At 41.9% G+C, this 17,681-nt stretch overlaps 1 long non-coding RNA gene across 1 annotated transcript; it reads right to left on the bottom strand.

Annotated features, from left to right (window-relative positions):
* Positions 1-769: 769 nt before the first annotated feature.
* Positions 770-6,619, bottom strand: LOC126983141 (uncharacterized). The gene is made up of 3 exons (XR_007735515.1): positions 6,274-6,619; positions 2,159-2,274; positions 770-1,025 (listed from the first exon to the last, which is right to left on the bottom strand). It is a non-coding gene; the product is annotated as an uncharacterized LOC126983141 (long non-coding RNA).
* Positions 6,620-17,681: the final 11,062 nt, after the last annotated feature.

Consider the following 17,681-nt stretch of genomic DNA (forward strand, 5'->3'; position numbering starts at 1 on the left):
TATATATATATATATATATATATATATATATATATATATATATATATATATATAATGTCCCTCCCACTTTTGAAGTCCAAATGACGCCCCTGATTGTAACAACGTATCTTGTAACACCCATGACTGGGTGCCGGTGCAAATCTCCTCATTTAACACCGATAAATTAATCTAGGCTCTAGGGAACTCGGAAAAATCCAAGTTAGAGAGTGCTGGCTGTGGTGATTGAACCAGTACCTTCGACATACAAAGCCATGGCTGTCAGTCGAGCCAATAAAGGTAAAAGTAAAGTTGGGGCATACGCTGTAGCAACGCGTGGCTTCGGTGCTCATCTCCGTAACATTGGCCCTTGAGCCTGTGGTGGGAGGGAGCCCATTACCCCGGGACACAGGGCCAGTGTGACATCCGGGTTACCACAGTTTCCCTAGGTTTCCCCAGGTAGTCATTTATCGACCAGCCCGAGAGGAAGGATGATCAGCTGGGTGAGCTGCACGCCGACTGCCCGGGCCGGGATTCGAACCCGGGCCAGCGTAGAAGCCGGGCATGCTGACCACTATACCACGGAGGCGTACTGGAGCCTAATCTCAAGTGAACCCACTCACAATGGCACGCAATTTTTTTTCTAGTAAATTTTGTGCTTTGAATGAATTTGCTAACCATTTCTGTCGAAAAACAACAGAGATTATTTTTCACCCCTTCCATCCTAACCTGCTCAGTAATAAAAAAAAAGTGACAAAATCATAGCCTTGAGGCAGTAATAATCAGCCCCAGCATCAAAAAATTATACTGCTGCCCTATGAAAGGCATTTCTTAACTCCGATGAAGTAGGTGGTGACTGTGGTGGAGCAGCTTCATTGTCATCCCTTGCAGTGGCAGGTGTCATTGGGCCAGCAGATGATGAAGTAGTGGCTGGTGTCATAGGGCTAGCAGATGTTGAAGCAGTGGCTGTTGCCGGAGCAGCTGATGGTATCTTTACCACGAGTAATGAACAATGTGCTGGGATGGTCTCTAGCAATACAGCAGCGGGGCTGAAAAAAAGCGTCATATATTAGTCATGATTAATGCATGTAACTTAACCCCTTAATTGCGGATTTCCTACAAGAAAACATCACCAAACCTCAGAAATGGAAAAAAAAGTGGCTACTACAATTCGGTGAAGAAAATGTAGTCCTACACTTGGGAGGGGATATCCAGCATACCAATACCACATGGGAAACACTCCACTATCCACCGCAGAGGCAGAGAAAGACCTGGGACTATTATGTGACCAGGCTACCAGTGAAAGCCAAATCCATGCCAATCGTAGCGGATGGGTTAAATAGGTACATAGTTGAAGAAAAAGGGTCTTAAAGGTGAAATATTACTTATTAACAGAAATATTCCACTATTTGTTATTGGTTGTAAAATAATTGACTGATAAAGTGTGTATCTACAAAGAATATGAATTTAAGAGTGATTAATAAATTGTTTTAATGAGAATATAAAAGTTTTTGCCAAAACCATACAGGCCAGTCAATATTTCACTGCTGCTTGACTGCTGCTGCTGTCCTATCCCTAACACATCATCAGCTGTGTCAAAGCTGAATGGCTCTGGTACCCCTTCAAATACATGAGACGAGCAGCCTATGATGTCATACACCAGTTTATCTACCACAGTTAATGTCATGGTTATATAGGCAGGCGCCTGCGTATCTGTGGTGCCACACGTGTGGGGCACTCAGGTGCTAGGGGAAATGTCATTGTTATGAAGGGGCAGGGGTAAACCAGTGTATGCTGTGAGGCCTTGGTGTGGAAGTTCCCTGTCTGAACTGTGCAGCTAATCCCCCATACAGTGAGGGCAGTGAGGGCCTTTTTTACTCCCTCAGGGGCTGTGCAGCTGAGAGAGTGGTGTACATGAGTGTGAATGTGTGAGTGAGTGTGTGCCTGTCTTGGCTAAAACCCTTCACTGGGGGAAGACAGCCAAGGTATTTAGATAGATTGATAGTCATTGACAGATGAACATTAAAAAAAAATCTTTATCAAATATGCAGTTCACTGCTATGAACTTATGAAGTTTAAGCTGAAATAAAGGCATTGTGGCCAGTATAGCTGCATTCTGTGACCACATAAAAAAACTAATATAATTTTTACATTTAAAGACATAACAACAAAAAAAAATAACCAGTCTGCCGCTGCTCATTCTTGCACTTGGCAATGCGAGGCTTTGATTTTTGTTGTACGTTGTACCAACGCCTCTCACAGTCATCCTGCGTACGGGGTCCACTCCCAGGGAAGGCACTGTCAGGGTATAAATGTAAAGCAAGTCTCTTAATCGTTTCACTATGGCATACTATTTATTTCCCATACCTTCTCCAATAACATTTAACACATACTGTGATGGAAAGCTAAATCAGTACTGGTATTTTATTTACATGCATCATAAGACATTATCTTTTTAGTTGTTATGAACATGGCCATAAATATTACTTTTCATTACCTACTTTTATAAAATCCTTTTCTCTAAGTAGGATGTTATTACACAATACAGCTATACAAAAAAAATCAAAACATTAATCTTAATTCCATTCTTTTGAGTACTTCTAACCTAACATTATATCACCAGAAACTGTTTGACCAATGCTATCAAAATAATATTTTAATCTTACTTTACCATTCTCATCAAATCTGCCTATTCCGATATAGTCTTAACATAAAATACTTGTAAAAGTGTTGAGAGTCTGGCATGCCCAACCCCCCCCCCAAAAAAAAAAAAAAAAAAATCTAAATAAGGAATAAATAAAACAACAGGTAAATATGACTTGACTATCTTATACTAACCCCCTTTCCACCCTAACAAACTTGGGGACCTACCATGCTAGGTTAGGACGTGTTAGGTAGGACAGGTTTAGCAGGAGTTGGTTTAGTTATGTTAGATTGTTGAGGGAGTGGGGGTTGCAGCAGAAATGGTCATGATGATGCTATTCACGTGGAGCAGTAGGAAAAAGTATGTTCTGCTTGGAAACTCTGTGGTTGTGTTCGTATACAAAAATACCCATTTGACGAGGTTAGGTTAGTTTGAAAGTTACTTGAATCATGAATATGTGAATATGTAACAAAAAAATAAAAGCGTTAACCTTAATTTCATTATCTTGAGTACATTCCAATCTAACATTATATCACTATAATCTATTTGACCAATGCTATAAATATACTATAATATAATATAATATTTGAATTCTAAAGTGGAGCACATCTTGACCCACTCTCCCTTCGCTGAAATCTCCATCCTAGGAGATTTCAATGTTCACCACCAGCTTTGGCTTTCATCCTCTTTCACTGACCATCCTGGTGAACAAGCCTACAACTTTGCTATCCTTAACGACCTAGAGCAGTTGGTCCAGCACCCTACACGTATTCCCGACCGTCTTGGAGATCGGCCCAACATTCTAGACCTCTTCCTTACCTCAAACCCTTCTGCTTATTCTGTCAAACTGTTCTCTCCGTTGGGCTCCTCCGATCACAATCTTATTTCTGCATCCTGTCCTATCGCTCCTGTACACCCTCTGGACCCACCGAAGAGGCGATGCTTCTGGCATTTTGCTTCAGCTCGGTGGGACGACCTGAGGATGTACTTTTCCATTCCCGTTGAATGATTATTGCTTCCAGGTTAGAGACCACTCTGTGTGTGCTCAGCGCATCACATAGGTGATTGTCTCTGGAATGGAGGCATACATTCCTCGTTCTTTCTCTACTCCTCACGCTAAAAAGCCTTGGTTTAATCACGCTTGTTCTCGTGCTGTCAATGATAGAGAGGTAGCTCACAAAAGGTACCAGAGCCTTCAAACTAATGCTAATTATGAACTTTACATTTCTGCCTGAGATCGTGCCAAATCTATTCTCCGACTAACCAAAAATTCTTTCATTAATAGAAAATGTCAAAACCTTGCTTTCTCTAACTCTTCCCGTGACTTCTGGCATCTAGCCAAAAACATCTCCTCCAACTTCACTTCTTCATCTTTCCCTCCACTCCTCAGTCCTGACGGCAACACTGCCGTCTCATCTATCTCTAAGGCTGAACTCTTCTCTCAAACTTTTTCTAAAAACTCCACTCTGGACGATTCTGGGCAAATTCCTCCTACTCATCCCCCCTCTGACTCCTTTATGCCTGTTATAAAGATTCTTCAAAATGATGTTTTCTATGCCCTCTCTGGCCTCAATCCTCAGAAGGCTTATGGACCTGATGGAGTGCCTCCTATTGTCCTTAAAAGCTATGCCTCCGTGCTGTCACCCTGCTTGGTCAAACTCTTTCGCCTCTGCCTGTCAACATCTACCTTTCCTTCTTGCTGGAAGTATGCCTTCATACAGCCTGTGCCTAAGAAGGGTGACCGCTCCAATCCCTCAAACTACCGCCCTATAGCTTTACTTTCTTGTCTATCTAAAGCTTTTGAATCAATCCTTAACCGGAAGATTCAAAAGCACCTTTCCACTTCTGACCTTCTATCTGATCGCCAGTATGGGCTCCGCAAGGGGCGTTCTACTGGTGATCTTCTAGCCTTCTTAACTGACTCTTGGTCATCCTCTCTTAGCCGTTTCGGTGAAACTTTTGCTATTGCGCTGATCATATCAAAAGCTTTTGATAGGGTCTGGCACAAATCTTTGCTTTCTAAACTACCCTCCTACGGTTTCTATCCTTCTCTCTGTACCTTTATCTCCAGTTTCCTTTCTGACCGTTCTATTTCTGCCGTGGTAGACGGTCACTGTTCTTCCCCTAAATCTATAAACAGTGGTGTCCCACAGGGTTCTGTCCTATCTCCCACTCTTTTTCTGTTGTTCACTGATGATCTTCTTTCCAAAACGAACTGTCCTATCCATTCCTACGCCGATGATTCCACTCTGCATTACTCAACTTCTTTTAATAGAAGACCCACCCTTCAGGAACTTAACGACTCAAGGCTGGAGGCTGCAGAACGCTTAGCCTCAGACCTTACTATTATTTCCGATTGGGGCAAGAAGAACCTGGTGTCCTTCAACGCCTCAAAAACACAGTTTCTCCACCCATCCACTCGACACAATCTTCCAAACAACTATCCCCTATTCTTTGAGAACACCCAGCTATCACCCTCCTCAACACTAAACATCCTCGGTCTATCCTTAACTCAAAATTTCAACTGGAAACTTCATATCTCATCTCTTACTAAATCAACTTCCTCGAGGCTGGGCGTTCTGTACCGTCTCCGCCAGTTCTTCTCCCCTGCACAGTTGCTGTCCATATACAGGGGCCTTGTCCGCCCTCGTATGGAGTATGCATCTCATGTGTGGGGGGGCTCCACTCACACAGCTCTTCTGGACAGAGTGGAGGCTAAGGCTCTTCGTCTCATCAGCTCTCCTCCTCATACTGATAGTCTTCTACCTCTTAAATTCCGCCGCAATGTTGCCTCTCTTTCTATCTTCTATCGATATTTCCACGCTGACTGCTCTTCTGAACTTGCTAACTGCATGCCTCCCCCCCTCCCGCGGCCCCGCTGCACTCGACTTTCTACTCATGCTCATCCTTATACTGTCCAAAGCCCTTATGCAAGAGTTAACCAGCATCTTCACTCTTTCATCCCTCACGCTGGTAAACTCTGGAACAATCTTCCTTCATCTGTATTTCCTCCTGGCTACGACTTGAACTCTTTCAAGAGGAGGGTATCAGGACACCTTTCCTCCTGTATTTGATCTTCCTTTCGGCCACCCCTTTTACTTTAGGAGCAGCGAGTAGCGGGCTTTTTTTTTATAATTGTTTTCTTTTTTTGTTGCCCTTGAGCTGCCTCTTTTGTTGTAAAAAAAAAAAAATACTATTTTAATCTTACTTTACCATTCTCACGAAACCTACCTATTCCCATATAGTCTTGACATAAAGTACTTGTAAAAGTGTCCATAGTCTGGCATGCCTAGCATCCCCCCCCCCCTTCCCCCCCCAAAAAAAAATGAAAATAAATAAAGAATAAAAAAAGGGCAAATATGCCTTAACTATCTATACCACCCCCCTCTTCCCCCCCAACAAACTTAGCATCTTAAGTTAGGATGTGTTCGGTAATACGGGGCAGGTTTGACATGGTTAGGTTTAGTTATGTTAGGTTGTAGAGGGAGAGGGGGTTGTGGCAGAAATGGTCATAATGAAATATTCCGATACAGAATAAAAAGGTATGTTCTGTTTGGAAGGTCAGTGGTTGTGTTATAATGCAAAAAAATACCCACTTGATTATGTTAGGTTAGTTTGTAAGCTAACTGAACCATGAATATATGATTACTAACCTTGTTACAGCTTCTGCCACTTCAGTCCACGCTCTCTTCTTATCCTCAGGGGTGATACTCTTCCTATAACACCCTCTGATTATACGTATTTTTTCATGAATTTGATGTAAGAAGGCCGTTTCATCTGGCGACCAATTAAACTTACTCCTTTTCTGCGCTGGTTCCCCGGCCCGTAGATGTGCTCATTGGGGCAGATGACGTGGTTATGGTGCGGTAATTTCAGCAGAGCAAGTCGTGACGCAGGAGGGGAGATAAGGGTATTGACGAGTGACGGAGTAAAAGCAGCCTTTGAGGCTGCTTCTATCTGCCACAAAACTCAATATTTTCTTGTGTTTGCCATTTATTATGTTTTTGTTATACATTTATACATGTTTTCTTTATTTTTCTTTTGAAATATTTACTTAATTCATGTCGGATGTTTACGTTTTGCACGGAGGCGTCCTTAGCAACGAGCCCGCCATAAAGAAGAAGAAGAAGAAGATAATAGTAGCCAGGATTTGCTAATACTTACACTCAAAGTTGATGAGGATAGCTTTTACTCTTAATAATTTGAAACTATTAACTTTGATAGTAACTTTAGGAGTAAAAGTTGATAGCTCGTGAGGATACGGGCACAGATGAGAGAAAAGATGAGGAAGGGAAGGGAAGGGAAGGGAAAGAAAGAGAAGGGAAGGGAAGGGAAGGGAAGGGAAGGGAAGGGATGGGAAGTCTTGGGAAGGGAAAGGAAGGGAACGGAAGGGAAGTCTTGGGAAGAGAAGGAAAGGGAAGGGAAGTCTTGGGAAGGGAAGGGAAGGGGAGGAGATGAAAGGGAAGGGAAGGGAAGGGAAACACTTTCTTTCACTATATTCTCTGAGTGTTTATTGTCCTTAAGCGAGATACATGGAGACAATCACGTGGCGTATAATTATGTGATACAACTGTGTATATAGTCTAAGCAATGACGTCACCAGCGGGCAGTGCTTGGCCTGGCTCAGCGCGCGCTGTGATTGGTCCATTTCTCGTTTAGGCTGGGCTGTTTCAGACTCGCTGAGGATGCGGCCGGCCGTGGTGTGTTCCGGGCCAGGCAGGACCCCGGGCCGCTTCTGGGGGAGGAGGAGGAGGCTGTGATTCTAGTGTTAATGTTTATTTATTTATTATTATTGTTATTGTTATTATTATTATTATTATTATTATTATTATTATTATTATTATTATTATTATTATTACTACTACTACTACTACTACTACTACTACTACTACTACTACTACTACTATTATTATTATTATTGTTGTTGTTGTTACCTCCCCTACCAACCTACCTACTTATCAGTTAACATGAGCACACCAAGCGCGACCACACACACACACACACACACACACACACACACACACACACACACACTTACTTAGTTCCGCTTCGAGACGCTGTAGTGTGTGGTACATGTCCCCGATCATCACGGTCAAAACTGCCATCATCTCTGCCACCTCCACTAGAATGGGCGGATATGTAGTGACTTCTGGGGTGGATTGGGGTGTAGTGGGTAGTGGAGTGGGCGGGGGTGGAGAGGCTGGTGGAGTGGGCGGAGTGGCTGGTGTGATGATTGGGAGCGCAGTGCAAGTGGGTCTGTTTTCTGGCACGAGCGCTGAGAGGTTAATTCCTTGATTGGGACAGCCAGGTGGTGGTGTGTCGCGTCTCCATCTTGAGGCTCCGTAACCCACCACCTCCACACTCTGTAGCTTGTCAATGGTGACCCAGGAGTAACACTCATTATAACTATCACCAAGCTGTACAAGAAACTCCACATAGTCACTGTAGCGATACACACCTATCCACAACTCCCACCAGGCGGCTTTGGTAACGTCGGGGAACACGTCCTCGGGGAACCACGCGGGCAGGCCCACACGTCCTGAGGCGGTGTCCGTGAGAGCCTGCACACCGTATAAAATATTTAGTGCTCTTTTTGCTGCTACTCTCCGTTTTGTTCTATCTGGTTCAGGTATTGAGAAAAAGGTATAAATGTAGGAGGATGTCTGAGCCCGTTCCGCCATTTTATGCAATTTTCGCTCACCAACGCCCACATACATACCATTGTTTCTAAATTGCCAGAGGGTGTTGGAAGCTGCCATGGCCCTCACCTACGGACCATTCCATGTTCTTTCTGATGGTACTTTCCATCTCGTTAAGGTACTGAGAAAAAAAAATGTAGGAGGATGTACGGGTCATTCCCACCATTTGTACGATTCTCTCACAAAACCGCCCAGAGTTATAGCTTTGTTCCTAACTTACCAGAGAGTGTTAGGAGCCTGCCCTGGGTTTACCTTATGAAACATTTTATGCTCCTTTTGCTGATACTTTCGGAATGTCTCTATCTGGTTTAATTATGGATAGCAAGGAAAAAAATGTCAGAGGAAGTACGGGTCAGACCGGCAATTTTTCTTAGGACACTACCAAAGAATACTGTACATCTTTGTAATTTTTGCCGGGCACTAGTGGAGTGTTAGGAGCATGCCATGATGTCATCGTATTGGCCATTTAATGTTATTTCTGCCGCTACTTTCGAAATGTCTCTATCTGGTACAGGTATTGAAACAAATGAACAATTGCAGGATGGTGTTTGTGTCAGTTTCACCATTTTTCACAATTTTCATTCATCAACCTCTGGAGTTTAAGCATTGTTCTTATCTTATAAGAGGAGGTTAAGAGCCTGCCATAGTCTTAACTTCTGAATAATTCAATGTTCGTTTTGTTGCTTTTTCCAGAACGTTTCTATCGTATTTGGTTGTTGAAAAAAATGAAACAATACAGGAGGAAGTGCTACTTTCGAAATTGCTCTAAGCTGTACGGAAATACCAAGTAAATACAAAAATATGAGAGGATATACATGTCAGGTTGTCCATCTTCTTCCATTTTCTTCAGGCAAAACTCTTTAGTTGTACCATTGTTCCTGGCTTGCCGGAGGGTGTTGATAAAATGACATAATTTTCTCTTGGAGAAAATTCAATAACCTTTCTTCTCTATCTGGTTTAGTTATTGAAAATAAGCCAAAAATGTCGGAGTGTGTCGGCTCCAATATTTTATCGCAATTTCCGCACACCAACTGTAGCAAGAAACTGCCTTGACAGAGGGTGTTGGGAGACGGCTAGACATTGTACATAATTTAATGGTCCTTTCTCTGCTATTTTCGCAGTGCCTCTAATAGTAGTAATAGTAGTAGTATTATTAGTAGTAGTAGTAGTACTTTTTTTTTTGCAACAAAGGAGACAGTTTAAGGGCACACACAAAAAAGAAACAATAATAATAAAAAAAGCCTGCTACTCGCTGCTCCCAAAAAGAATCCAAAGAGGTGGCCGAAAGTGAGGTCAATTTCGAGAGGAGAGGTGTTCAGATACCCATCTCTTGAAAGAATTCAATTCATAGGCAGGAGGAAATACAGATGAAATAAGATTGTTCCAGAGTTTACCAGCGTGAGGGACGAAGGAGTGAAGATGCTGGTTAACTCTTGCATAAGGGGTTTGGACAGTATAGGGATGAGCATGAGTAGAAACTCGCGTGCAGCGGGGCCGCGGGAGGGGGAGATGCATGCAGTTAGCAAGTTCAGTTAGCGCGAAAATATCGATAGAAGATAGAAAGAGAGGCAACATGGCGGCGGAAATTTAGAGGTAAAAGACTATCAGTAACAGGAGGAGAGCTGATGAGACGAAGAGCCTTAGACTCCAGTCTGTCCAAGAGAGCAATGTGAGTGGAGCTCCCCACATGTAAGATGCATACTCCATACGAGGGCGGACAAGGCCCCTGTATATGGATAGCAACTGTGCGGGGGAGAAGAACTGGCGGAGACGATACAGAACGCCCAACCTCGAGGAAGTTGATTTAGTAAGAGAGGAGATGTGAAGTTTCCAGTTAAGATTTTGAGTTAAGGATAGACCGAGGATGTTTAGTGTTGAAGGTGACAGCTGAGTGTTGTCGAAGAATAGGGGAGAGGTGTTTGGAAGATTGTGTCGAGTTGATAGGTGGAGAAAGTGGGGTTCTGAGGCATTGGAGGACACAAAGTTCCTTTTACTCCAATTGGAAATAATAGTAAGGTCTGAGGTTAAGCTTTCTGCACCCTCCAGCCTGGAGTCATGTAATTCCTGTTGAGAGGGTCTCCTATTGAAAAAAGTTAAATAAAGCAGAGTGGAGGCATCAGTGTATTAGTGGATAGGACACTTTATTGTGGAAAGAAGATCATTGATGAATAAGAGGAAGAGAGTGGGACAGAGCCCTGTGGAACACCACTGTTCATCGGTTTAGGGGAAGAACAATGATCGTCTACCACAGCAGATATAGAACGGCCGGAAAGGAAACTGGAAATAAAAGAACAGAAAGAAGGGTAGAATCCGAAAAAGGGTAGTTTAGAAAGCAAAGACTTATGAGAGACTCTATCGAAGGCTTTCGATATGTCTAGCGCAACAGAGAAAGTTTCACCGAAACGGCCAAGAGAGGATGATCAAGAATCAGTTAAGAAGATCGCCAGTAGAACGCCCCTTGCGGAACCCATACTGGCGATCAGATAGAAGGTTAGAAGTGGAAAGGTGCTTTTGAGTCTTCCGGTTAAGGATTGATTCAAAAGCTTTAGATAGACAGGAAAGTAAAGCTATAGGGCGGTATCTTAATAATAGGAGGAATATGCCCAGAATCGTCCAGAGTGGAGTTGTTACAGAAAGTCTGAGCGAAGTGTTCAGCCTTGGAAATAGAAGAGACGGCAGTGCTGCCGTCTGGGTTAAGAGGGGGGAAAGAGAAAGAAGTGAAATTGGAGGAAATATTTTTGGTTAAGTGCCAGAAGTCTCTGGAAGAATTAGAGAAAGCAAGGTGTTGACGTTTGCTATGGATAAAGGAGTTTTTGTTAAGTCGGAAAATAGATTTGGCAAGATTCCGGCCGGAAATGTAAAGGTCATGGTTAGCGGGAGTTCGAAGACTCTGGTACCTTTTGTGAGCTGCCTCTCTATCTTTGACAGCACGAGAATAAGCGTGATTAAACCAAGGCTTTTTAGCATGGGGAGTAGAGAATCTACGTGGAATGTATGCCTCCATTCCTGAGACAATCACCTTTGTGATGCGCTAGGGACACACAGAGGGGTCTCTCTCCTGGAACCATTAATCATTTCATGGGAAATCGGAAAAGTACTTCCTCAGGTCGTCCCACAGAGCTGAAGCAAAATGCCAGAAGCATCGCCTCTTCGGTGGGTTTAGAGAGTGTACAGGAGCGATAAGACAGAATACAGAAATAAGGTTGTGATCGGAGGAACCCAATGAGAGAACAGTTTGACAGAGTAGGCAGAAGGGTTAGAGAAAAGGAAGAGGTCTAGAATGTTGGGCCTGTCTTCAAGACGGTCGGGAATACGAGTAGGGTGCTGAACCAACTGCTCTAGGTCATTGAGGAGAGCAAAGTTGTAGGCTTGTTCACCAGGCTGATCAGTGAAAGCGGATGAAAGCCAAAGATAGTGGTGGACACTGAAATCTCCTAGGATGGAGTAGTATTAGTAGTAATATTATTATTATTATTATTATTATTATTATTATTATTATTATTATTATTATTATTATTATTATTATTACTATTATTATTATTATTAGTAGTAGTAGTAGTAGCATTAGTAGTAGTAATAGTAGTAGTAGTAGTAGTAGTAGTAGTAGTAGTAGTAGTAGTGGGAAGACCAGAAGCTAATCAAAAAGAGAGAAGGAGGAGAGGGGGGCAGGAGGGGAAAAAGAGGAGGAGGAGGAGGAGGAGGAGGAGGAGGAGGAGGAGGAGGAGGCGAAATAGGAAAAGATACATACATAGGAGGAACAGACACAAGAAGATCTATCGGTCTATGGCGAGGGTGTCTGTTTACTACCGCTACTACTAGGAATCTACGTGTGGTAAGACAGGACAGAAAAGATGAAGGCTCCTCCCCACCCACCTCTCCCTCCGGCAACGTGCCGGCAGGAAATAGTTAGAAGAGAACACCATGTACCTTTAAGGAAGAAAGGGCCATGGAAATTTTACAGTAAAGAGAGAAATAAGAGGAAATTACTACCCTTAACTTACACTACTGGTAACCTAAGCTGAGGGAGAAAATGACTTCATTACATAAGAACATAAGAACATAAATATACAGGGAGACTGGAAGAGGACGAGTGGCCTACACAGGGCAGCCCCAGAATCCCCCCTAATACTCAGGATGGGTGAGGTGTAGTTTCAGGGGCACAGGTGGAGGCTTGATCCTCGTTTTACCGGCGGTACTAGGCACGCACCAGTAATCTGTCACCTTACTGCACCCAATCCTCACTCCACCTGTCATGCGGACATTAACTGTTGCTTTACTCTATTGTTAACTTACGCTGCTTGCAATCTAGGTTGTGGGGGAGAATTATATGAATATAGATTGAGGTCATCCTGCAATCTGTCTGAAAACATGCGAAAAAGGGTCAGTATAATCTTATGTCCCTGAAGTACTTATCCAAAGAAGACTTAAAGCTATTGATACTCTGTGCGTTAACTACTGACGGTGGGAGTCTATTCCAGTGATCGACGACTCTGTTATTGAAAAAACTTATGCGCACCAATGTGTTGCATCGGTTTCCCTTTAACTTCATACCGTTGCTGCGTGTTCTTGTGTTGGTGTCTCTCTGGAATAGACTATCCGGGTTAATGTTGTCGAATCCATTAAGGATTTCGAACACTTCAATTGAGTCCCCACTTATCCTTCGCTTTTTTAGGGAAAACATATCTAAACGTTTTAAACGCTCGGCATATGGCAAGTTTCGGAGCGCTGGAATTTGTTAGGTTGCTCGTCGCTGTATCTTTTCTAGCAAAACTTGATCTTTGATATAGTTCGGTGACCAGAACTGAACGGCGTATTCTAGGTGTGGTCTTACAAATGCTAAATATAATCTCTTCATAAATTTGGGTGATTTACAATCAAAGTTTCTTGAGATTAATCCCAACATCATATTGGATTTTTTACTCGCTGCAGAACATTGATCGCTCATTTTAAGAGTGTTACTGATAATGACACCAAAATATTTTTCTTGTTATACTTCGCTGAGCTCATGTCCTTGAATCTGATATTTAATGTTAGGATTTTTTTCACCTATGCGCATTACTTTACATTTATCTACGTTAAAACTCATTTGCCATTTTTCGCTCCAGTCGGCAAATCTTATTAAGTCTGATTGAATGTTCTCGCAACTTTGACTGTTCATTACCGTACCTCCTAATTTGGTGTCGTCGGCGAATTTGGCTACTTTTGATAGGATATCCGTTTTAAGTCATTCACGTAAATTTTGAATAGTGTTGGCCCCAGGACCGAACCTTGGGGAACGCCACTGGTGACGGGTTGCCAATCCGATGCTTCACCATTAAGAACTACACATTGTTCTCTGTCGGTAAGCCAATCATGAATCCACGCACATAGATGGTCGTTAATACCGTGGGAGTGCAGTCTTGAAATAAGCCTAACGTGAGGAACTTTATCAAACGCTATCTAAAAATCTAGGTAAATTACGTCATATGGGCTTCGGGCGTCCCAACATGTATAAACATCGTTGGAAAAGGTTAATAGGTTGGTGGGGAAGACCGATTACTACGAGCTCCATGCTGACTATCAGTTTTCAATTCATTTGTTTCAAGGAAAGTGATCATTTTATCCCTGATTATTTTTTCGAATAGTTTAATTAGGACAGACGTAAGGCTGATAGGACGATAATTACTGGGTTGTTTTTTGTCTCTTTTTTTAAAGATCGGGGTAATATTGGCCTTTTTCCACTCGAGAGGCACACTGGCCTGTGCTAATGACTTGTTGAATATTAATGGTATGGGTAATTCTAGCTGTTGGCTACATTCTCTTAACACACGAGGAGATAAATTTATCGGGGCCCGGAGATATATATTGGATCTATTATCTGCAGGTACGCACGCACCTCGTTGATATCAGTTTCGGTCAATGCAAGCTTATGTTCTTCAGGGCCTTGAAAATTTTTCTTCGGGGTTGGAATCGATGTCATGTTCTCTTTTGTAAATACGCTACTAAAGGTTGAATTTAGGACCGACGCCATGCCTTTATCATCACAAATCGTAGTGCTACTTAACCTGGTAGCTGCTGGGATTATGTTTCTTAAAGGCCCCTCTAAGCGAGAAAAATGAGAAAAAATCATCACTTACGCAAACCATTTCATAATATATATATATATATATATATATATATATATATATATATATATATATATATATATATATATATATATATATATATATATATATATATATATATATATATATATATATATACGCATTTGTGATCAGTTTATGCATCATCTATTTTGGGGGGTTTATATCATGGCAAAAATGTGGCCCGTCGCTGGTACACGGTAAAGCCACAAATTTGTCCCATCGCTGCTATCGGGTTAATAGTAGTGGGCCGATATTATTTTTAACAGTTTTTTTATTTCTAATGTAACTGAAAAATAACCTGGGAGGCGAGCACAAAGGAACACAAAGGAAGAACAAACAACAACAGACCTGCTAGTCCTTACGAGGCTGTTTGTGACAAGCTACACTAACTATCTAATCAAAGGTGGAAGATGAAGAACAACAAAGGCGAAGGCTCCTCCCCACCCCCCCATCCCTCCAGCCAAAGCTGGCAGGAAAGGAAAAAGAACCATGCAGCATGGAAAAACTGCATGGAATGTATGTAGGAAAGAGGAAAGAACTTCCATTACTGATACCACTAACCGGGCGATAAAAACGGACAAGGACACCAGTATTCGAAAGAATTTAACGTTATTATGACAATGAGTAATATCTTAGTTGCTGGTTGGATTCAAAATACTTGTCTAATCTATTCTTGAAGGCCGTAACTGTTGTACTATCAACGACATCACAGGGTAGAGAGTTCCAAACATTAACAACTCGATTGAAGAAGTATTTAGCTTCGTACGACGAGAATCTTTTACCACTTATCTTCAAGTTGTGATTTCTTCTTGTTCTATTTGATCGATCAATTGTAAAGTAATTTTCCGCATTAATATCACTGAATTATTTAAATATTTTAAACACTTCTATTAGATCGCCTCGCATTCTTCGTTTTGATAGGCTGAATAAATTTACTTCTTTAAGCCTTTGTTCATATGATAAATTTCTCAACCTAGGAATCATCTTTGTTACTCTTCGTTGAACCCGTTCCAACTTTTCTGTCTTTTCTGTAATAGGGAGACCAAAACTGTACACAGTACTCTAGACGGGGTCGAACCAACGAATTATACAGTTTTAATATTACTTTTTCCGATTTATTATTAAAGACTCGTCCGATGAAGCCAACCAATTTGTTTGCAGTTTTAACTACCTCTGAACAATGCTGACCGGGCTTTAAATCGCTTGACATAGTGATTCCAAGATCCTTTTCTTTACTTACTGCAGAAAGTTGTTGGCCATTCATTACGTACCGAGGGAAGGAGGGGAAGAGGAGGAGGAGGACGCGAAATAGGAAAAGATGGAGGCGAAGGAAAAAGAGGAGAGGGGGAGTAGGAGGAGGAGGAGGAGGAGGAGGAGGCAGATGGTGTTGCGCATTCCAGATAATCGTAACGTCATGTTTGTGTATGGGAGTACCCGTTGATAGCAAGTGCTTGACAAATAGAATATGTGTGTGTGTGTGTGTGTGTGTGTGTGTGTGTGTGTGTGTGTGTGTGTGTGTGTGTGCCCTTTGAACAAAATGAATGTCAAAAATGCTCGAGTAAGTGCAAGGAACAGGATTGAAAATAATTGATTCCAAGAGAGTAGTAGGCAGTGGTCGAATGCGCCGCCGTGTACGTATGGAGGGCTCCTTTAGATTACCACACCTATTATCCCACCTTTGACGTAGCCTGTGATAACCACCTGGAAAGAGCCAACATCAGCCTCTAGAAGTCTTGCTCGTGTGATCTCAACCTAAAATTAGGTTACTGACGTAGAGCACCTTTGACCTCTGCTCAGTGTTGGGCCAACCGTAACCGGGCTCCACCATATATCTTGTACTTTGGCAATCGTATTAAAATTGCCACTATTGCTACGATATTCACCTGGTTTAATTAATTATTAGGAAAAGTTTTTTTTTAGGAATGGTACTACGGTGATAACAAAGGAGTGGTCGAATAGTCATACACGCACGGGGATGGCAACGGTGCTAGATTGTCGTACCAGCCCCTTATATATATATATATATATATATATATATCTATATATATATATATATATATATATATATATATATATATATATATATATATATATATATATATATATATATACACACACACACACACACACACACACACACACATACGCGCGCACACGGAATATTCATAGCCTATCCCTCCTTCTCCTCCTCTTCCTCCCCTTCCTCTCTTTTCTTTTTCCTTTCTTCGTCTTTTCTTCTTCTTTTTCGTCTAATTTGTTCTTTCTCCTTTTTTTTCTTGGTATTATTTTGGTATAATACTTTTTCCTTTTTTCTTTTCTTTTTCTTCTCCTCTTCTCCTTTTGTTATTCTTTTTTCTTTCCCTTTCCTTCTTTTTTCTTTTATCTTCGTCTTTTCAATTTTCTTTTCTTTTATTATTTTCTCCTTCATCTCCTTCTTATCACCATCCTTCCTCCTCCTTCTCTTCCTCCTCCTCCTCCTTCCCCTGTATATTTTATCCTCGTATTTGTTAACATTCTCAGTGCGCGCATTGAAATTCTCTCTAGTTTAAGGGGGAAGTCTGGGGGTATTTTTGGCGGAATATTTTTCAAATCCACGAAATTTGTTTTCTTCGCTTATCATGTCGGGGATACCATGAAGTATCGCGTGGTGAGGTTTGTTTTTTAAAATTTAAATCCCCGCGCCTTGAGGCGGGCATTTAAACAGCTGGTAGTGTTGCCACATAGCATGCTTCACGTGCCACCACATTCGCTATGAATATTTGCCTTCTAAAGAGATGTCTGAAGGGTGCTACCCAAAACCCGAATGAATCCATTCATTCTAGGGTTTGGAACAAGTGTAGCAAAGCCAAATTCTGTGGCCGCATGAGACTTCACTTCATAGCTAAACTTACTGCCCTTGAGAACAACTTTGGGTATGAATATTCAAACATCATCACTCATCTCCTTGGAAGTGAAACATCTATACAGGAAACTATGAGGTGGTTGGATAAAGAAAGAGTTCAGCATGCAACACCAAAAGTGAAAAGGAGAAAAACAGAAGAAAAGGACGACTCATATCAACCTGGGGAGTTCTGAGATAAAATCTGGCGACAATGAGGAAGGTGGTGCCTTCTGAAACCCTCACCTTTGAGTGAATAATTCCTTTTTTTTTTAAAAAAGGGGGACCAGATACCATATCTAATCCAGGAAGAAGACAGAATGTGCTACATTCTGTGAAGTTTTCATGCCAATCAAAGC

This window comes from Eriocheir sinensis, chromosome 53, assembly GCF_024679095.1.
Source record: "Eriocheir sinensis breed Jianghai 21 chromosome 53, ASM2467909v1, whole genome shotgun sequence".
Classification (NCBI taxonomy): Eukaryota; Metazoa; Arthropoda; class Malacostraca; order Decapoda; family Varunidae; genus Eriocheir; species Eriocheir sinensis.